General features: G+C 38.8%; 1 protein-coding gene across 7 annotated transcripts in view; it reads left to right on the plus strand.

The window, feature by feature from the left end:
• The window catches only part of ATXN7L1 (ataxin 7 like 1), a 243642-nt gene that overhangs the window by 142202 nt on the left and 78117 nt on the right, over window positions 1-23323 (plus strand). The window contains exon 1 of one of the 7 annotated variants that reach the window (XM_052001368.1): window positions 22047-22277. The exons of 5 other annotated variants lie outside the window; for them this stretch is intronic. The gene's annotated coding sequence lies outside the window, so the exon portion shown is untranslated. Of the gene's footprint in view, window positions 1-22046; window positions 22278-22482; window positions 22640-23323 lie in introns of those variants that run through there. One more of the 7 variants, XM_052001367.1, reaches the window with a different exon arrangement.

Below are 23323 nucleotides of genomic sequence, written 5' to 3' on the forward strand. Positions count from 1 at the left end.
CACACGAGCATCCCATGGTTCCAAAAAATGTTCATCTCAGCTCTCATTTCCTCTCTTGAATATCTCTTCCTCTGCTGTGCTGGGACACTTCAATCCTGTTAGCTGTTATCCTGATTGTCCACCTTAACAACCAAGCATGGTGGAGCAACAGCTTGGGAGATGGAGCTAGAATGCATAAATAGGCAAAACGGGTTTTTTATTTCTCTGTGCAACATTTAGGAATGTCTCTTCCTTTCTGTGTCACCATGCTTTCCTCTTCTCTGATAGCTTGTAACATACAAGAGTTCATATGAAATATATACACTGAATCTTAGGGAGTAGAGTTCAATTGTCAAACGAGGTTCCCTGGAAGCAACCAGATGTGGCTAATGGAGGGGGAAGATGTTAATGAAGAGCCCAAGTTATTGCTGTCTATTTAAACTAAACATTCTCAGTCTTCATTCTCAATTGAAAATGTTTTCTTTCCCAACTTTGTTAACAAATAAGTCTTGACATTGTCAGTTCTGATAACAGATTGTATGTCCCCATGTTAAGATGCATATTGTTTAAATCACTCCTTGAAAAGAAACTTATGTAAACGAGAAGTCTAGGTATTAAAAACGAGGAGGTAGGGAGAGCAAGGAGAAGGAAAGAGGTACATGTGTGTTTGTGTGTGGATATCAGAGTTAGAGGTACAGAAAGGAGAGAGAGAGAGACAGAGAGAGAGAGAAAGAATGAATGAGAATCAGCCAAATATTGTTTCCCAGTAAAAGCACACCTGGGAACATATACCAAAATGAAAACCAAACAAACAAACCCATCATTTGGGAGGTTTTTGGTAACAACTCTGATTCTTTCTCTTAAAACCAGAAGAGGGAGCACTAGTCCTTAAGTCACTGCTAAGAGTGATAATGGGGCTTTAGGGGAAAGACCTCCCTCTCTGTGCCCTCAATTATGCTCACCATAATTCAGATCCATAAAAGAATTTCTCAGGAGAGCTCCCTGGGATTTGGTTTGCTACTGTTTGGTTAGTTTGGGTGTGATTACTAAATGCTGAACTGGAGACTTTTGTGTATGGCAAGTCACAGGAAGAATCACTGAATAGCAACTGACCAAATTATTTTCTTATTATTAAAACTTCACTTTTTAAGAAAACTGAAGGATAGACAGGTTGCTTGAAACTACTTGTGCAGAGATTGCTGGTCTACCAGGAACCTTTACAACTTTTCCTGTAGGGCCTAGAGATCCAACTTTTTTTCAAAAAATGACACAAAGAATGCCACTCAGCATCTTCAATGTGCATGTGTCTCTGCACCTTTCCAGTTGGTGTCTCCCCACTGTGTGAAGAAGCCAGGGTGGCTCTGACACGTGGGTTATGTAAGCATAGAAGCAGAAATGGAGAAGAGGAGAAGAGCAGCACTTGGAGTCGGTGGGTTGCATTGGAACAATTAGGGAGACTTTGGAATACGTTTATTAATGATGGGCTGCTTCAAAGCTGGGCTGGGCTGAATGGTCCAGGAACCATTCCAACAGCTCCACGAAGAAAATGGCTCAGTACCCTGTTGTCTCCTGCCCCTGCTGCGGTAAATTTGAATCAGGCCTCTAGTTCCTCCCCCTCTTTTGCTTCACTTGAAAAGAGGAGGAGGAGGAAGGAGGAGGAGGAGGAGGAAGAGGTAGCATAGGCAGAAATTTTGTTACTTTCTCTCCCCCGGCTCCCTATGGCTTTGTAGTTAGTGCTGGTTCCCTGTGTTAGTTGGTTACCCAGTGGCAGCAGGAGGGTGAAGACGCTGCATGTGTGCTTGAGAGAGGAAGCCTGGAGCTCCCAGTTCTTTGTAAGTATAACCTACAGACCCTGGCCCATCCCACCTCCCTACTATAATGTTTTGGAACTAGTTAGGGCCTTGGATGGGTAGGGGCCAAGGGAGGAGGGAGAGTATGAGATTTTTGACTCCCTTGGAAAATGTGGAAATTACTAAGAATTTTCCCAAACCCTAGATTCAAAGGGAGGCTAAAAGGTAATTGGAGGGAAAGGGAAATAGGGGTTTTACTCAAGTGAACAAAGAACTTCTCTCAGGAATTTCACTGCCTTTTTTAAAGGTTTACTTTGACTAGATTGAATGGATAGTGAGCCATGTGTCTGGACCCATTTTCTAACATGTACCCCAAAGACATTATTACCCTATTAGTGAAGCAAAAGGGGCTGGATTATTAAATAAAGTTGTGTCATAGCTAGCAAGTTTTTCATTCCAGATTGCACATATTCATGCACTAGCATTCTGAGGGAAACTGAGCTACAGTGAGGCTCAATGATTTGTGGCTTCAAGTCAGTGCTGATAAGATTGAAGACTTCCAGTCTTCCTACCCTTAATAATTAACGTAGGATTTTGTTCTAGTAATATCCATTCCTTTCCTTCTTCTTCATCCCCAACATCTCTCTCTCTCTCTCTCTCTCTCTGTCTCTCTCTGTCTTCCCCTTCTCCCCTCCCTCTTTCCCTCTCTTATAGCTCCACATGAGAATCTAGGTACTTCCTGGTTAAGGTCTTTCTGTTTTCCAACTAATTGATGAAAAGCATAATACCCATTTTAAAAAGAAAGCTTAATATGTGGCCAATTCTGTGTCTCTACTGTCAGACTAGAGTATGAAGTCACACTAAGATACCACATAAAAGGTTGGGAATTATATTGGATCCCTTGATTCATCCTCTACCAGTATTATTATGACTGTTCAATTACACCAAGAATTAACAGTGCTACTTCAGGCCTTCAGTAACTAGAAATCAATAGACTCAAGCAGTTTTAAAGTAAGCTCCTCCTTCTCTCTGTAAAGGCCTAGGCCCTCCCTTTCCACATCCATTTATCTGACTATAAAAACAGAAGATACAAAAGAATTATTCTCATTTTATATGGCAAATACTTTAAGGTTGTCAAATGCTCTCCTCACCAACTTGTGAGTTTAACATAAGTATTGTCATCCCTATTTCACAGCAGAGAAAAGGAGGCTTTGAAAACTTAAGTGACTGTCCACAGGCACACCACTAGTGTCTGTGGTAAGATTCAAACCTAGGTTTCTTGACTCAAGTACTAGAATCTGAGCCACTAACCCATTATGCCTTGCCCTTCCATCCTGCTCTGGGTACTTTCCACAGGGTTTAGTTTTCCTAAATATAGAGTTTTTCATTCCTGCTGATAGTGGAATACAAAACTGTTATGAAGACCCAACTGGAAATGTCATGCCTCACCTCCCTTCCACAACCTTTTTTTGTGAAATCTGAAATTGTCTGAAACAGGTGTCTTGTGGCTCTCTCTTAAAAGATGTTCTCTCTCTCTCCAACATGTACTGTATTTGCTGCTGCCTTCTCCAAGGGTTTTGTATCTCAAGCTTTCTGTTCTATTTTGAAAACTTGTAGCAGAAATACATGCCTTGGCAGATACAGATACAGATACAATTTGAATTGCAAGCATCTGACCTGAATATTTGGCATGCAATTAGCAACTTGGTTTACCAGAAGTGGAAGGTGGTTAATCAGCTTGGTACCAGACGTTCTTCACTGCTCCAAGGAGTATCTAAATTTCCAGCTTCTGCCATTCCTAGGGGTCAGGTGCTAAAATACAGAGTTAGTGCATGTTTTCTTTTGCCTCAGAAAGAGTGAAAGTATATGTTAGTAGGGAGAAGCTGACATGCCACACTCTATCTGTAGCTTTTACTGACTTCTCCCTCTTTGCAACATATGGTACCATTCTTTGCGCAGCCCACACTAAAATAAGTTCCCAAAAGCAGATGTGTTCCTTCACCACCGGTGCAGTTACCAAAGCAAAAACAGTATCTTAAAGAATTGTCTTCTTCAACATTGACCATCCAAAACAAAAAGAACAGGTGAGGCAGATAGCACAAGGGATAACATCAGGAAGAAGTTCAAAATCTGTCTCAAACACTTTCAATGGGGATAATAATGCCTATTTTAATAGGATGCTTGTGAAAATGAAATGAGGTAATTATATGTAAAGGTGTGTTGTAAACTTTAAATTTAAAGTACTATATAAATGCCAGCTATTCTGTGTAATGTGCTAGGAGTGTATCAATAATAAATTTAGAGCTGGAAAAGGCATTAGAAGTCAACTAATCCAATCTTTTCATTTTATAGTTGAGCAAACAGCCCCAGAGAAGTGATACCTTGCCCAAAGTAATACAATATTTAGTGTCAAAGGTAGGATTTGAATTCATTTCTTATTCTACATTCATTGTGCTAAAATGCCTCCCAGTGATATACAGGAGTTCATAATTTAGAAAATTGGTTTCTATACAAATGTGCTCCAGCTCTCTAATGCATATCACTATCCAAAGGGCCAGAACTCTATTATTAGCAAAGAGAGTAACATACAAGTTACCAAGTACTTTATACTTAAAGATAATAGATGATTGAATCCTACAACTAGAAGGGACCTTGGAGATCCTATAGTACAAAGTACCTCATTTTAGCAATATGAAAATGGAAACTCAACAAGTTGAAATAACTAACTGAGAATCACACAGCAACTTATCCTCAGAGCCAAGAACCTTGAATTCTGAGTCCAGCTTGGTCTCTCTGACATGCTGCTTCCACACAAAGGAATTTTGAGGAGGTTTGCTAGTTGTTTTTAATGTGTTCTGGGTTTAGTTTGGTTTGGTTTTTTAATGGACTGGGACATAGTTTAGGACAGCTCTTTTGGGAGAAATGTTCCCGGCAAAGGTGTAGTGAAGAACTTTTGTCCAGAATTGATTTTGTGCTCCACTCCAAAAACCCAATTGCCCTTAAAAAATGTTTGATCAGATTCACTGTTTCACTACTACCTGAAGTTTCAAGTAAAGAGGGATTAAAGAATAGGAATAAAACCAGGACAGATGCTGCCAGAGGGCCATTGGACATTGCATTGGCCTGAACTTTTCTTTAGAATGGGGAGAAGCAATAGCCTGTCACCCTAAAAAGCACCTTGTCATCATGGAAATTTGCCCAGGCCACCTTATGGAGGTTGCCCAACTTCTGAGGTCAATCAGTGAGAAGATGAAACTTACACAAGCATCCATTCTACCACCTACACCCTTTTACTGGGTTTTTCCTTACAGATATAAAGTATAATATAGAAATGGCCCAGTGGGATTTTAAATGAATAAATGAAGATATGATTATTTCTTTTTCTTCTCCCCCACTTTTTTTTTGATCCTCTTTATTCAGACACTCTGGTATCGTTGATTGTGTCAGTTCCAACCTCCCCCTCCTTTTATAACTGAAAAGCAGACTTTATTTGGCATACAGATAACTTGTACTAAGGCAGGCATTTACCTGTAGTACCTGTAGTACCATCTGAGGCAATTACACCCTTACCCCCAACATATGAAACTAGGTGATACATATTAAGCTGGACCTGAATTCAGGAGATCTGAGTTCACATCTAAACAGTCTTATATATTTACTATTTGAATTGAACAAGTCACTCGACCTCTGTCTGCCTCAATTTCCTCATCTGTAAAACAGGGATAATAACAGCACCTTTTGTTCAGTCATGACACTCCTCTGAGATGCACACACTGGCAAACCATTGGGTAATTTCCAATTCAAACTAATTTTTCTTGCTAACTAGGTGTTAAATTCAGTTGTTTCTGGTTACTAAAGTAACCTTTAGTAACAAATATTATTAGTTTCCTACAATTTGTTTTCATTCTGAAGCAAAGTCTCCTTTTCCTAGTTATGATGTTAGATGTTCCCCAGAATTGAATGGATGAATTAATTATGATGTATTTATGATACACCTATCACAAATGTTTTCTTTTCACCTAACACTCATGTCAGAATTATACCTGAAGTGAATCCCAGCCACTCCTTGCGAAACGTTAAGATCCCAGGAAATTTTACCATAGTGTCATGAATAATTAGCTAGTGCAGTTGAGATACTTACATAAAGGAAAATTGCCCCAGTGGTTGGAAAGCTTGAATCTATTTCCAGGATTCCAAGTGTACTAGCCAGGTGTTCTCTGGACAGAATTATAATTTCTGGGCTCTTCTATTTTCCCTGAGGAGGTAGAAAAATGCCAGAGTTCTCAGACACCTAAGGAGAGCACAGTTGGTTCCTGAACATTCTCTTAACTGATAGTAGCAGTAGCAGCAAATTGCGGAAGCAATTGGTGTCATGGCAGGGAGAAAGAATGCAGGGGTATCCTGAGGAAGACATGGCCTTGGGAAAGAATGGCTGGCACAGTCAATGAAGTACTGCTCACCCCTCTCTGAATTATAGAAGGCCTTTGGCTAACCTTTCCCCTGACTGGTCATTCGTCACCTGCTCTACACTTGTACTGGCTGCAGGAAAAGCCAGTAATGGTTTGAAACACTTCAGGCTCTGCCTCGTTTTAATTGAAGCATTTTATTTAATTTATGTTTAGTAAAGAAACATGAAGCCTAGTCATTCCCAGAGCAAGAAAAACGTACACCAGAGGATCTTGGCAGGGCTCTCTGCTACCTGCCTCCATGTGCTCAGCCTCCTCATGCGCTTCATTATTAATGTAGCATGCTCAGCCTACATGCAGTGCATGTATTTGCATAACCCAGTGATTGTACTTGCAGTCCAGCTACTGAGCCTGGGTTTCAAGCTGGAAATCCTGGTTCATTAGAACACTTCTTACTGGAATTTTGAATGGGATCTACCAACGCCCTAAATTGTTCTTAGCTGTGTCATGTATAAGTGAGAACAATAGAGAACAATTCTGGCCCTCTGATGCTAGAATAGGCTTCCCAGATTCATGAATTAAAATCAAAGAGAAAAAATTAATCCTTCATATCCCTGATACCAGGGCACTGGAAATGGCTTTTGCTTCTGGCTCACACTCTTAATACTATTATTTTGTTTATTATTAATGACCATACCAAATATGGGTGTTATGTGAATCTGTTTCATTGTTCTCCTTCCCTCCCAGTAACCTGGCTGCCCAGGTCTTGTTGCCTTGCTGTACTCCACAGGGTTACTTCAGAGAAGTATGATGAATGAAATTTATGCAGCAGATCTTCTCATCACAATCTGTCCTTCTGGGTAGACAAATACTGGCCCACAGCTAGTGTATAGCATAGCATAGAAGTATTCCTGCAACACCTGGCTGACACAGAGACCACAGCTTCCTCCCCGCTAACTGTCCACTCTTAGGGAATGGTGGGCAAGACGTATAAATGCCCTAAATAAATGACCCCTGCCTGCTTGGTCCTTGCTACTGCAGCCCTAGCTGCAGAACTTATGAGGCTTCTCCCTCTGTCTCCATTCATAGCTCAAGTACTACTCCTCGAGAAAAGTGGCCATTCCCTAGATCGATCTACCTTCTTTATGTGTCCCAGATAGCACACAGCTTCAGAGATAAAGGCAGAAACAATCAGCTGGCCTTACAGTGTCTGTGCTTCAAAACCAGGCATCATGTGAGCTTCCTCAGTTTCCAACTCATTCCCCATCTTGCAACTTGCCCCTTGTGACACCATTGCCCCTCCCCTCAGGCTTTCCACTCTGACAGTTGCTTTCATCCAAAGCTATTGGAAGATTTGTCTTTGCAGTATACCAGGCATCCTCTTGGCATTGGGGACAGAGACCACAATGAACCAGTCTCTACCCTCTAAAAGCTTGTATTTTATGGGGGAAACAGCTCTGAATAGGGTATGTGTGTATGTATTGTACACATGATATATGTGTGCCTCTTAGGTAGTTGTATTTGACAGGATATATAGATATGTAATTATGTTACATGTTATCACATATAATAGTATCCTTATATTATAGACCAAGTCTATGTAGGTATTTATAGGATACCCAGATATGTATATACCTGTACATTAATGTATATAGCTATACATACATGGGCTATGTATATAGACATAAATATAAGGGGGGTACATACACACATTCCCTTTCACCAAATTGAAAATCGCATATGCAAAGATATAAATGATTTTACCACCTACAATCTGGTCTCCTGATTCAGTTCAGTCCAGTGCTCCAGCTCTTAGGTCCCCAGACCTTTATGATGGGTGCAAAATCCCTTGTAAATGGCCTGTGCTTTCCATTCCTATTTGCCAGCACCCTCCCTTGGGACAGCCACTCTTTGACTTGCTGTGCTGTGTATCGAAGTAGAAAAGAACCAGTGCTGTAGGCTACATCATCCTTGACAAACTGTAGATTCCTTGGTTTGTGCCTAATACTTTGAGAATCTGACTACCTAAGTGGATATGCTTCTTCCATTGATCCCTATGCCAACCTCTCTAATAACTGGTTTGGGAGAGTTACTTTGCCCCACAAGTAGAGAAGAAAATAGGAAAAGAGGAACCAGTCGCCAAGAATCAGTGTTTCCATGAGTGCACTTCTCTGTGCCCTCTTTACTGTTTATACAGAGGATGGAAATGAGGTGGAATAGAGGGGTTGGACAGGTGAGTGAGAGAGGAGGTTCTTCATTAATCTAGAGGCAGCATACAATAAGGATGGGAGGATGTCATTTTTTAATGTAAACAAGTGTAGCAGTAACAGCTAAACTCTGACCTTTGCTTTTGAATGACAGCTGTCGAGTTTCCAGCAATAGCTTTCTGCAACAACATCAAATCCTCTTCGTAATCCTCACATCTCTTTTGTCCTTCTGATCCAGTACCCATGTAGAATTCCAATTTTAACTGCTTGACCTACTAGGTACATGTCTGGGAAGCTAAAGAGTTAACAAGTGGAGGCCAAATTGGCTTCCCCTGAGAGAGCCCTGCTGAACAGAACAAGTTTCAAACTGTTTGTTTACATACTGCCTCCTTCCTTTCTGCTGCTCCAGAAGCAGCAAGAGTAGCCAGGCTTCCCAGTTTTAACCCAGGAAAAGCGAGCCTATGGACAGATGATATATGCTCCAAGTAATGAGTGTCCTTGGGGACCACTATCTCCTGCTCTGCCCTGCCCTGAATCCATCAATCCTAAACCCAGGGCTGTTGCCACAGGGACCAGGCCCAGGCTCAACCTTTACTGCTCTGTGGCTCTCCCTTCTCCTGGGGCATAGTCCAATCTCAAACCCCATACCCTGCAGTGGGACATCTGGTGGTGCCGTTCATTTGTGCAATTATTAATAGTTTTGTTACATAATAGCATATAACAACTCACAACTGTATTAATTTCATTAATGGCAACTTTTTTCAAATTTCTTGATTCATAGTGTTTATTAAATGTCTTACTGGTTATATATTTGGTACAGTTTTAGTCAATTTATAATTAATTTATTTTTTATCTGAATGTGATTTTTTTTTCTAGCAGCTTCCAAAGTCCAAGTTGTATTCTAGGAAAAAAAAATGGAGCAATACAAGTGACTTTGTGATCTTTCAGTCTTAGAATATGAATTAAATGTTTAAAAAACCTTCAACAATCCAACAGACAATTATGAAACCCCTACTTTCTGCTAGGTACTAGATATACAAGAATAAAAATTAAACATGTACACATGATAGATGTGTGCCTCTTATGTAGTTATATTTCTCCTCAAGAAGTGATATTTCTACTAGAGGAAAACAATACGTGTATTTGTGTGTGTATATATATTATATGTATTTGAATAATAGAACACCTGTTTTCCTTTTCTTAAAAAAAAAAAATTTTGATTTCTAAAAACAACATTTTCAGTATGATATAATTTTGTTTTTGTTTTGCTGAGGCAATTGGGGTTAAGCGACTTGCCCAGAGTCATACAACTTGGAAATGTTAAATGTCTGAAGCTAGATTTTGAACTTAGGTCTTCCTGACTTCAGGGCTAGTGTTCTATCTATTGTACCACCTAGCTGCCCCTGTTTTTCTTTCTTTTTTTTTTTTTTTAAGCATTATAGACTCCAAGGAAAGATCCCCAAAGTCTCAGTGTCTAGAAGTCCTGAAGGGATTTAACAGGACATTTTCCAACACAAGCCTTACCTACCTGCATTTTGGACCCATGGCCAGAATAGCTACAGAACCAGTGCTGTAAGCTCTATCATATCCTCCTTGACAAACTGTAGATTCCTTGGTTTATGTCTTATACTTTGAGAATCTGACAGCCTAAGTGTATATGCTTCTTCCATTGATCCATATGCTAAATTCTCTACTTAATAATTAGTTTGTGAGAGTTACTCTGTTCCCCACATTATCATCTTTTAAAAGCCCAACCTGATAATAAATATTTTTGAACTTAGGGTAATCCTTAGAAAATGAAAACGAATCTACATATTATAAAAAGGAAAAGTTCTTTTCATCATTAATTTTTCCTTAACTAAATCTGCTGTATCTTTTAAAAAGATGTCACTTAGGCAGTGAATTCTAACTCTGACCAATTACAACCATATAAATGACTGGCTTTCCACCTCAAATTTCACTGCCTTTGGAAGAGAAATATCTTTTAACCTCTATAGTTCATTAGCTCTTGCTTTGAATATTTAGATGCTGTTATATTGCAAAATTGTCCATTTTACCCTTGCCAAATCATTAATTACTTTCCACTTATAGTAGTTTATAGGACAATTTGATTTGTCTTGGGGTATGGAGTGAGGAGGATTCTCAAGGTAATTTAAAGATTTTCTATATGAAGACAATTTTGTATCTTGAGAGTTCATAGCATAGAACAGTTCTACGTCATGACTTGGTGATTTAGCATCAACATTTTCCCATTTGTCCCACTATTGTTTATACAGCTAATGATATCATTTGCTGTAAAAAAAGGGGGGTTGTATATTTTATATATTATATGTGCATTTATAATAGCTCATACTCTATATAAAGGTTTGAAAAATTATTGGCAAAATAGTAATTATCAAAACAGATTTATTTCTTTGTTTTTAAATAGTTTTCTGTCCTGTACAAATTGGGAAACACACAAGCCAAACAACTTTGAATCTACAAGGCTAAACTGAGTCTGGAAACTGGTAACTTTCCAACACGGATTGGACCAAGAAAGTTTCATAAATCATATGCCACCAGTCTCATAAGAGTCATAGGAGCATAGACTTAGAGCTAAAAGGGATCTCAGAACTTCACCTCCTTTAGATAAAAAAATATTTGGAGAGTCTGGGATTTGTCCAGCATATCACAGATAGTAAGCATAAGAGATAGAATTTTAACTCAGATCTCCTGACTCCAGAGATAGGGCACTCTTCATTATATTGTAGTATTTCCCATAGGCCCTATTGGACTCGTTCTAGTTCCAAGGACAAGGACTATTGTTCCTTGTCATGTCACTAAAAAACAAGATATGACAGGAAGCAAACCAAGGTTTACAAAAATCTTTCAGAAGGCTTACGGGTTTTTCTCTATCCCAAATCAAAAGACAGAGAACCATAAAATTAAACTGTGGCATTTTAGGATTAAAGCATCTGGAAAAGAGGGAATGTTGAGGTCAGATAGACCTCAGACACTTGAAACTACTCTGGTTGGTAAATCTGTGAGTTTTCTTCTGGTTATATTATGTGTTAATATCACCCTGATCTGGTGATGTCCTAAACAAAGGAACAACAATAAATTTCCAGTTATTGATTTCTCCTACTGTCCAGGAATATCAAAAGCATCTCAAAATATGAGAAGAAAGAAGAAAATAGAAAGTTTTTTTTTTTTTTAAACTTAAGAAGAGCTTAGATGCAGGCTTGGTTAGTCTGACATTCTTTTTTTCATTTTCATGAAAAAAGCTTTTGATTCAATACTACCAAGAGCCCAAAGGATGTCGTATATGTGTTTTAAGTAGAATGTAAGTTGTTGAGTGGATACATATTCCATTTCTGGCAAATATCATTGTTTCCAATTCCAATTGATTGCAGGTGGTATTAGAGGTCATGGCAAAAGGGATCAGGTCCAAAGGGTTCCAAATTCACAATTAGTGCTGTTTAGTTTATTCTTCACATTTGAAAATAGCAGCAAATGGGAAGAGGGAAAGAGTGAGCAAAAATGGTCAATGTAACATGTACCTTCTATTATAATCAAATATATGATACTTGTCTTTAAAAAAAGAGACACATTTTTGTTTTTTGACACACATTTCAAAATATGTGTCTCATTTCTGATGCACATATCAATGAAATCACCAGTTCAGTTCCTATTCCTATTTCAAAATATAGAATTTAGGATGGAAAAGACTTTAGGGTTCATCATATCCCACCCTCTCCTTTACAATGTTTGGTAAACCTTAATATACTACATAAATATGAACTGCTGCTACTGTTAATTGTAAGCTGTTACAGATGAGAAAACAAGGGTCCATTGAGGTTCTAGGATTTTCCCACAGTCCCTCAACTAGGAAGTAAAAAGCCAGGATTTAAGGACAGGTCTTTGGATTCTAAATCCAGCATTCTTTCCACTCTGCCACTCATTAGTGAAGGCTTCATCATTCTCTCCTCCTCCCCACCCCTTTCTCTTGAAAAATGCTTTCTGGCTATTCATACAGGGACAGTAATAGATTTTAGCACATAACAACTTGGGGAATGGAGCTCACATTTTGCAATGTAGCAAATTGTAGTGCTATGAATTTCTTGCTAAGTTATGCTTTCACCAGCTTAGTTTAGTCATTCATAAGCCAACCTTCATACCTTCTCAGAGTTCAATTACTTTATAGTTTGTACTAGCTTAGGTACCAAGAATCTAGAAATTATCTTCACCATCCCATTTTCCTCCTACCCCCCCACTCCAAAAAAGGATATGTGTACAATGAACTATCATTTATCTGGAACATAATACTCTACAACTTTAGCACATATCCAGAACACTGCTGAGAAACAGGAAATAATCCAAAGAGGCCGCTGAGCAGCCAAGATAGACATGACAGAATCTCAACACTAAAGCTCATGCACTTATTAGAAAATCGAAGAGCCCCTTCAGGACTTCACTGAGGGCCTACTTAGGCCCATTTGATACATGTCTAACCATCTCAGTTATGTCATCTGCAAGACCAAAGCAAATTAGAAGTGGCAAGCACACTGGCAACAGCAAGAAGTGACAAGTGATAGGAAAAGAGAAGACAGAAAAAGCTGGAAAAATCAGGCAGACACAAAACCTTAAAAAGCACAGCAGTCTAGGACCATTAGCATAGAAGCACATAGCCCAGAAAGCACCAGCAGCCATCAGAGCATCACTGCTTCACAAATATGGCACTCCACAATAACTGATATTCACAGTAATCACCTTGAGTCACTTAAAAAAAAAAAAATGAGCATACCCTCTAAATTGAACGTTGGAAAATTTAGGTACACTTACAATGATTTCCATTTTTTTAAATGGTCAAAATTGGTGGGGGACCGGGGTGGAGGGGGGGAAGAGAGCAGGGAGGAGAGGAAAGGGAGGGAGAGAGGATGTTGGCTCTCAAAAGGGTGAACTTATTACCCAGGTAATTTAGCCTTCAGTCTCTTCCCCTCTTTCATTCATACCCTACATAGCTGACAAAATAATCATTCAAAGGCACATCTGATTATGTCATATACATATTTTAAAATTATTTCTGATTCCCTGTGATTTTTTTGTACAAAATTCTTGCTCTTCAGTCTTGAATGCTAGATTATCACACCAAGCTGCCTTTCTATCTTCTCAAATTATTCCCTTTCATAAATTATCTTCCACCTAAAGTATTTTCCTAAAGCTTTTCCTGAATGTTATTACATTTGTTTTCTCAGTCAGTCAACAAGCATTTATTAAGCACTTACTATGTTCCAAGCACTATGCCAAGTGTTAGAGATATAAAAAATGCAAAATCATGATACCTGCCTTCAAATGGGAACAAAGTTTGCAAATAATTATGTATATACAAGACATATACCATTTAAATGGGAGATAATCTCAGAAGCCATTTGGGGGGGGTAGGAGGGGAACCAGGAAAGGGCTCTTCCACAATGAGTTCTGTCTTGAGGGGAAACCAGGAGTCTGAAATGGGGGTGGATAACATTCCAATCTTGGAGGACAGTCATTTGGGAGATGGAGGATTGTGTTCAAGGAACACAAAAGTAAAATGTAGGCCAGAATAGCTGAATCATAGAATGTGAAGAAGGGAACAAAGGATAAAAGGCAAGATCTTATATTTAATTCTAAATGTAATATTAAATCCCAGAATTTATTGAGGAAAGCAGTAACCAACCAGGTCAGACTTGCACTTTAGGAAAATCACTTCAACAATTGATTGAAGACTAGCATCCACTGCAGCTTCAACCATTTTCTCTGATTCTCCCCCCATGCCTGGAATGCCTTTCCTTCTCTCTTCCAACTTCTGACTTTCCTGCCTTCCTCAGAGCTCCAACTAACTAATGCACCACCTTTTTCTACAGGAACACTTCCACAATCCTTTAATTGCAATGTCTTTTGTGTTAATTACCTCCTATTTATTGTGTATTTAGTTGACCTTGCATTTTTTTGTTTGTAGATTGATTGATTGTACTGTAATAGAGAGTGGTTTGAAACAGGGACACCTGCTTCAGAAGGCTTTGTCAGTGTTCCAAGTATGAGGTGATGAGGTATAAGCTGAAGGAAGGGAACTTATAAAGAGATGTTATGAAGGTAGGAATGAACTGATTTGACAAGAGACTGGTTATGTGGGATGTGTATAAATAAGGAGTTGAGGTTGGCAGCCAGGTTAAGTGGAGAGAAATGGTGTTATTTTTGAGAACAAAAGGTTAGTAGTTGGAGAAAGGGTAGAGTTTGGGGGAAAAGATAATTCTGTTTTGGCATGTTGAGTTTGAGGTACTTATGAAACATCCAATTTGTGATGTCCTAAAGAAGTAGGTGGTGCATGGCTGGAGCTCCAGAGAGAAAAGGGCTGGGTATATAGATCTGGCAATCTTCTACATAGAAATAATACCTGAACCCATAGAAGCTGATGAGATCACCAAGATAGCTTAGATAGAAAAGAGAAAAGGGATCAGAGTAGAACAATATAGGTTACTTATGATTAAGTCTAGCAAAGAGACTAAGAAGGAAAAAGGGGGTGCACAGATAAGAAACCAAGAGAGAACAGACCCAGGAAAACCCCCAAAGAAGAGAATATTCAAGAAAAGAGGTTAAATGGAAATATTCAAGCCTGCAGAAAAGTCAAGAAGGATGAATACTGAGAAAAGTCCCATAGTTGTGGCAACTAAGAAATCATTAGTAACTCTGGAGTGAGCAATTTCTGCTGAATGATGAGGTTAGAAGCCAGAAAACAGAGCGTTTAAAAGCAAGTGAGAAAATCTAAGTAGAGCTCTCATGGATAGCTTTCTCAAGGAGCTTAATGGAAAAGGATAAGAGAAACATAGGATGACAGAAGGGAGATATGAGCATGTTTGTAAGCAGCAGATAAAAGATTGAAGTTTAGAATGGGAATGTTAAGAGGTAACAATCTGCTGGAGAAGATGGGAGGGCATCTAATCAAGGGTTGTCTCTTCATGTAAAACAGGAGTGAAGGTAGAAATGGTGGGAAAAGATGTTGGAGTGATATATGATTACAGAAGACAAAAGAAGAAAATCTCTACAAATGTCTTCCATACCATTTTTGAGATTAACTTCTCAGTTAAGAGGATTAAGGGGGCAAGGCTGTCATGAGAGGCTTGAGGAAAGATGAAAAAATTAGGAATAACCACTGTGGACACAAACTTTATCTCAAATCTGGAATATGTTTTTGTAGTGAGCCAGTAAAATAAGAGTCCATTTAAATAAGTTGTTTGTGTATTTGGAATCAGAAAACCTGGGTTCAAATCATAGCTGTACCATTTGTACCTCTGTGACTTTGGGCAAATATCTTAATTACTCTGGACTTCAATTTCTTCCTGTATAAAATGAAATGATTGGAAGACTTCTACAAATTCTTATGATTCTAAACTGGTGCTTTTTATGATTCTAAGCAGGAAAATGTCGATTTGAATTAAATTCTTCTGATTTCAAATAAAGTATTCATTGCCCTGCCAGCATTTTGAAATTACATATCAAATTGAATTGCTGCAACACTGAAAAAGATCCATGGTTTCTTTAATGTGGGAACACCCTTCACTGATTCGGATCACAACCTCTCCATACCTTAATGAGCAATTAAGAGTTGCTGTGGCCAAAAGAATTAATCAAATCATTATTCATTGCCAATCCTTTATGGCTATATACCTCTCTGAAATTAACCAGGTTGTTCCTCTTGTATTGCTAAACCTATACTCCAAGTTCATTCAACTTTTGGCATCCACATGGAAATAATTTCGTTATGGAGAGCTAGATACTGAATATTCATTAAAATAGATTTTTTTTTTTGGTCTATGAACCATATTCTTCAGTCTCCATTTTATACATATATTTTTTAATACTCTTGAATCATGAAAAAGGGGAACTCTATATTTTGTACTTAGCAAATACATAATTCTCTCTATTAGAACTGTCTATACCATCATTCCTTTATACCTAGGAGATGTTTCACAATCTCATTATTCCTTGAGTTAATCCTAGTATCAGTATCTTAAATATAAATCCCCTTTCAGAGACACTAGAAACTATAAGCAGTAAGATAAATCATTTGCATATACCATTTAATCACAGAGTAATTTCAGAAGATCCAGGCAAAGGAGATGGAATTTCTTTTTATTCTCTTCTTAATGCATTTATATGCTGATTTGTTTTTCATTGACCTGGCAACATATTTTATCTTCCTTATTCTGTAGTGTTATTCCCTGCTTCCCATGAAGCCATCCTTAACATTTCCATCCTGCTATTCATCAAGGACCCCTGCCCCTCAAACCCCATTGTATTTCATTTGGCAATTCCCTGATGTGTATGTTGTTTATATAGTAAGAGTGCTTTAAGTTTTGCAAGGCATTTTACCTATGTTATCTTCTTTATCATCACAACAGTCCCAGGAGAGGAATAGTTAGATGGCCCAGTGGATAGAGCACTGCCTGAGTTCATTAAAACCTGAGTTCAAATCAGATTTCAGACACTTTACACTTACTAGCTGTATGATTCTGGGAAGTCACTTAACTCCAACTGCCCCGCCAAAAAAAAATGCTTATTGACTATATTCAACATACTGAGTATGCAAAGGCCAAAAAAACAAATAAACAAAAACCAAAATAAAGTCTGTCCTTATAGAGTTTATTTGGGGCAGCTAGATGGTGCAGTGGATAGAGCACCAGCCCTGGAGTCGGGAGGACCTGAGTTCAAATCAACCTCAGACATTTAACACTTGCTAGCTGTGTGACCCTGGGTAGGTCACTTAACCCCAATTGCCTCACTGTTCCCCCCTCCCCCCGAAAAAGAAAAAGTTCCAGGAGGTAAATGTTACCATTAGCCCCATTTTCACAGATAAGGAAATTAGACTTCACAGAAGTTAATGACTTGCCCATGATATCATATCTAGTAAGCATCCAGGGTACCGTAGGTTTTCCTTCAGGTCTCCCCAACTCAAGGCTTTTAGCTGTCAGAAGTTAGGAACATCTTTAATTCAAATCCAGCCTCAGATATTTGCTAGCTGTGTTACTTAATTTCTGTTTGCCTTAATCCACTGTGCAAACCAATCTGAAGTAAAAGGAAACCCCCTGAACGGCACTGACATGCTGTGATCCTCAGGGTCCCAAAGAGTTAGATTCAACCAAACAACAACTCCAGTTTCAAATATAGCATTGTCTTTTGATATTTAATTATCTGAGTAAATGTATCATATTACCTTTATAGACTATAAGCTCCATGAAGCAAGCACCAAATTTTATATCTCCCAGTGTCTGGCACAATGCTCTCTGCCCAGTAGAGATGTCATAATAAATGTTTGTGAATTGAATTAAGAGTTCCTTACAACCGCTGGCTTGCACCCAACCTCTAGTTATCTTTTTTATCAGAGCCTAGCACAGTGCATTAAGAGTAAACCTAGTAAATGAGTATTGAATTCATGCAATAAACAATTATTAAGCACCTACTCTTTGCAAGACAGAAGAAATACCAAAATGAAAAATAAGCCAATCCCTCACCTTCCAGTCATCTATAATCTAATAAAGAGAAAGAGAATGTGCACACAAGTAACTGTTATGCAAGGTAAAATATAAGGAGAGGTTCAGACAAAAATATGCTAAGAAATCTGGGAGAGGGGTATGGGGATATGATTCATGAAGGAGGATATGAGAGGAGTCTTAAGAAAGATTTCAACTACTTAAGGTGGGATTGGAGGAGTGTATTAAAGGTATAGATTCAACAGCATGAAAGCAGTAGAGCAAGATAAGATCTGGGAAGAGCTAATAATCGAGTTTTGCTGAAACATACAATGTATGAAGTATAGAGAAAAATAAAGCTGGGAAAAGCAAGCTGGAGCTGGATTGTAGAAGGCCTTAGATTCCAAAATAGAGTTTATCTTTTATTCCGTAAACAGTACAGAGCCCCTGAGATGTGTGAGTAGTAATATAATATACATAGATCCTGTATTAGAAATAGAACACTGACATCTGGATAATAGAGAAATAGGAGAGTAGAAGGACTGGAAACTAGAAAAAAAATCAATAATTTACAGATTCCTGCCTTCATTCTCACCAAGTCCCACTATTTAGTGCCTTCACCCAGATAATTCCTACGGGCATCTAAGCATTTCTGATCTTAATACTCGGCCCGTAAGTCCCCATATACCTAATTAGAGATATCTGCAGTGACTCTGTACCATAAGTGCCAAGAAAAAATACAAGACCTTGCAAAAAAATAGATGGAGAATGAAGATGAAACCTCATTCACATTCTACATAATGAGTTGTGCACCAACCAGCTGGATCAGTAATTATGTCCATGAAACATGGATGAGTTAACATAGCAATAGCAATCTCAGCTTAATCCATGTATTTTCAATGGCAACTGTCGCAGAAGTACACGGATGATTGGGCAGCAGTATTATACTAGAACACCATATAGGGTGGTTTTTTTTGTTGTTTTTTATGTTTTTAACCAGTTGCTAGACTAAATGGCTCATCTGCAATTTATTTTAATTCCATAAATCTTTATTAAGTACCTTTAGTGCAAGACATCATACTAAGCACTTGATGCTAAAGCCAAAATGAAATTTGTTCTTGCCCCCAAGGAGCTTACATTCTAATGGGAAGATCTAACATATATACAAGTCAGCATATTCAAAGTAACACTGTATCATTTCAAGAGGGACAGATTGCTAATTACTTGGGGAGGAGTGAAGAAGAGGGAGCAAAAAAGGCCTTCATATAGGAATTGGCATTTGAATTGTAGCTTGAAAGAGGCCAGAGAATCTATCAGAGAGACGTGAGGAGGGAGTGAATTCTAGACAAGAGGACAATTTGTTCACAAATACTAAAGTGGGAGATGAAATGCTATGTATGGGAAATAATAGCCCCATTTTAACTGGAATAGAGAATCATGAATAATATGGAATAAGACCAAAAAAAAAAAAAAAAAAAAAAAAGGGAACCAGATTGGGGAGGGCATTAAAAGTCAAAATATTTTATCCAAGGGCCAGTAGGAAACCATTGATGTAGGGAGAGACAATGTGATCAGATTTGTGTTTTAGGAATTATCAGTTGACAGTTATATGGAGGGTACATTGTTGAGAATCTTAAAGCAGGGAAACCGGGGAGAGGACCATTGCAGTAGTTCAGACAAGAGGTAATGAGAGCTTGTGAAGAGAACAAGAAAAAATGTGGGTCTCCAAACATGAGACTGTTTTGGTTTTCAAAATGACAAGCAACCAATGTTGTGTTTCTATATTTAATTTAAATGAGCTAAGGACTTTAAAAAAACATTTATTAAGTGCTTACTAAGTAACAGGCATATAATTCTTAGATTTTTCTTAAACTAAGATTAAAAAGGAAATGAAGATTGGAGCTAAGGATTGGTATGGAAGAGCATTAATCATATTAAAAAGGAAAAGGAAAATGCAGCAAACTATACAATAATTTTTTTTCTGAATTTTAAATTGTACCTCAAAACTGCTTGTGCATGAAGTTTATCGGCCATATGAAACAGAATCTCAGAGGAGTAAATATTTGTAAATTCTCAATTTCATATCACTTGTGCTATATTAGATGCTCATAACTTGGTAAAAGCTAGAAGAAGAGATATAGAGACAGGGATTAAGGGATTACTGAGATAATAAAGGGAACTATTCTATTGCAGAACAATTTGCCACCCATTCTAATGGACAGAGAACTGGTCCTGGGACTAAAAAGACCCAAGTTCCAGGTTTGCCTCTGCCATATATGACTGGGTGATCCTGGGAAGGTCACTTAACCTCTAGTATCCATCTCTCTCTGTCCCATCACTGACTATGATAAAATGAAAAAAGATTTGAGAACACAGAAAAGAAATGAATAATAGAAAACCTGTTAGTTTTAATTTTTTTCATTGTAAATCTTTTTGAATGTCAAAATGTTTTTTGAAGTGTTAAGTTGTTTGAGGATATGTGTGTTTGTGTCATCATTGTGTGAGAAGTAGAAAGTGTGTGAAGGGGAGTAATATGAAATAAGACTGAACAGATAGGTGGGTACCAGATTGTGAAAAGCTTTAAATGTCAGGCTATAAGAGTCTGTATTTTATCCTCAAGGCAACAACATTTATTTTGTGGTGTAGGGCAAAGCATTCTGGACTAGGAATCAGGAGATTTAGTTCTGTCCCCGATTTTCTGTGTGAACCTGAGCAAATCACTTGAACTCTCTGGACCTTACTGCCATTGTCTTGGAAATGGGGATAATGAAACTTGTCTTAGCTATCCCAGAGTTCCATTGTGAGGATCAGATGAGAAATGTACTTTGAGTCGAATTAAGCATTATATCAGTGTGAGTTGTTGATAGTTATTCTCCTGGATGGTATAATGATGCTGAGGTTGACAAAAGCTGCTCTTCCTGAAAGTCAGGGTATAATGACCTGATTCAAATACATCTAATTACCTTTTACCTGCCTGAACCCCTCTGCCATTCCCCATAATACCCACAGAACCCCATATTTCTTTAGTCCCCCCCCCTTCCAGTACTTGTGGTTGGATGCAATAGGTTTCCTTTGGTATTCTAAGTACTGTCAGACAGCTGTTGTAGTTCACTCCAGGGTGGCTCTGTTTCAGAGGCAAGTGAAACGATTCCTATATATAGCATGTAATAAAATTTGGGTTGGTTTGGGAGGAAAGGTGCAGAGGCAGACTAAGTTAGTATTAATGCAGTATTAGTACTAATGACCCAGGACTCAAGAGAGCCAAATTCACTCTCCTTTGCCTGTGGTAGAAAAAGGAGGGAAATTTGCTATGTAATTAAGGTTTGATTTCTAACCCACCTTATTTCCATTTGCTTATTGTTTTCTCCAAAATTCTCCTTGGAGTGCATTATCTTTTTGTGCCCATATCTAAAGACACTGAGATTTTTATTTAGGAAGATTTAAGTTTAGATGCAATCGGCAATTTAAACCCCTCTCTTCCTCTCTCTCTCTCTCCAGCCCAGTGGCGCAATTAGAAGGTCATTCTCCTAGTAGTAGAGTAACTCCCCAAACTGGTAACCTACTTGACTTCCCGAGAGAGGAGAGCACTGGATGAATTCTTTGGGAAACTGAGACTGAATCTCAAAGCAAAAATAAAGGATCTAAGCATCTTTTGTATTCTGTTTTCTCTTTGCCAGGAAGAAATTTTTTAAATTCTTTCATTAGTGAAGAGGCAAAGAACAGTAATCTTGAGGGAAAAGAAGTGCTGTTCCTTTGAGCCTTTTATTAGCAATGGAAAGGGAAAACCTTGGACCAGATTTGGTGTCGGTCAGAAACGACCCAGTGGACACCCAGCTTCTCAGACTGTTTGCTGCTAGCTCCCTTTAGTGACCTTAATAGGTTGTGAGGCAAAGCACTGCTCTTGGATAACCCTTCTCTTTTCTTGGAAAATTCACCCTATAAATTCCTTTCCTTTCTTATGGAATGTCTTCTTCCAGTAACCCATGGCCACTTTCCAGGTTTGAAAAGCCAGCCTCTTGTGTCATGAATTTGCAAAATATCACAAGTAAATCTCTTCGAAAAAGATGCTTCAGGAAGCACCCGGTTCCTTCTGCTAATAACCACAACCCGTCATGTGACAAATATCCCTTCCCCACTCCGCCTTCCTCCTCCTCCCCCCTCCAAAAAAAAGGAGTAAGTTGAAATTAATCTTTTATAGGGCTTCGTTTACAGTTCTTAGAAGGTGGTAAGGGACTCTTTTGTTGCTTCAGTGTTTTGTGGTTGGGATTTTTTTTTAATCTTGTTACTCAGTTAAGACTCCGGCTTGCACAAACAGTTAACACATGCACACGAGGCCAAGAGACCGTTTTGGTTTTCTGCGCTGATGTTGTTCTTGGCTCGGGATCAGTTCTGTGAACTTCTGGAGTCCAACTGGTAGGACCTGAACGTCGGTGTTGAACAAGTGCCTGTAGTCAAAACACTTGGTGTGTGCGAGCGCGGAGCCGGGGCTGTAGCGGCCGCAGGTCACTCTTGGATTCCTGAGCAGCGCTGCACACCCCCTGTCACGTCACGTCACGTCGCTGTGTTTTGTTTTGTCTTGTTTTCCGCGTGTGTGTGTGTGTGTGTGTGTGTGTGTGTGTGTATGGCGTATTGCTGCTGCTTAGAGTGGGGGTGGGGGCCTTTTTTTCCCTTCCTTGTGACGGCATCCGTGCTAATGCGAATCGCGTCAGGTTCCAAAAGTACAACATGTTTACAGCCGTCGTAGAATCAGATTAAGTTGGCAGCCTGAGTCGTTCGTAAGTGGTTCGAGTTTACATTTATTCTTCTTTCTAGCAGGATATTTTGCATAATTTTGCTGATCCTGTGTTATTTATAGACTTAAAAAAAAAAGCAATAGGGATGCATGCTAGTTCCTGTTACAGCTTCAGAAAGTGAAATCTGTCCTCTTTGCAGATAAATAAATGGCAATGCCAGGACAGCAAAGTTACTTTTGCACTTGGTGGTTAATTTCCCAGTGATGTCATTTGACCTAGTCGTTGGGAGAAGGCTTTCCTCTCACTGGTGTTATTCGAAACCCCGATAATTGTCTTAGAATATTTGTTGTTTTTCCTGCCTCTATTACGAAAGGAAATGAAATGAAACTGATGATGCCGTTTCCTCTCGGGTCACTCTGTGAGGTTGAATATAGCCTGGGGGTGGGGGTAAGGGGTAGAAGTGGGAGGTTGTTGCCAAACCTTATTGCATCTGGATCTGGTTTATTATCGACGTTATCCCTGGAGTTGGTCTTGGGGACTTCGTTTGGTGCAGAGGGCCTAGTATACAGAGACGGGTAGAGAGAAGGACCTTGTGTTTTTAAATTTGTCTTTACAAAAATGAAAGTGTTTTCAACTTGTTTATTTTAAACAGACACAAAAACCGTAGGTGAAACAATTGCCAATTATAGCTGCAAGATGACACACTTTCCAGTACGTTATTTGTTC

Source organism: Antechinus flavipes, chromosome 5, assembly GCF_016432865.1.
Source record: "Antechinus flavipes isolate AdamAnt ecotype Samford, QLD, Australia chromosome 5, AdamAnt_v2, whole genome shotgun sequence".
Taxonomy (NCBI): domain Eukaryota; kingdom Metazoa; phylum Chordata; class Mammalia; order Dasyuromorphia; family Dasyuridae; genus Antechinus; species Antechinus flavipes.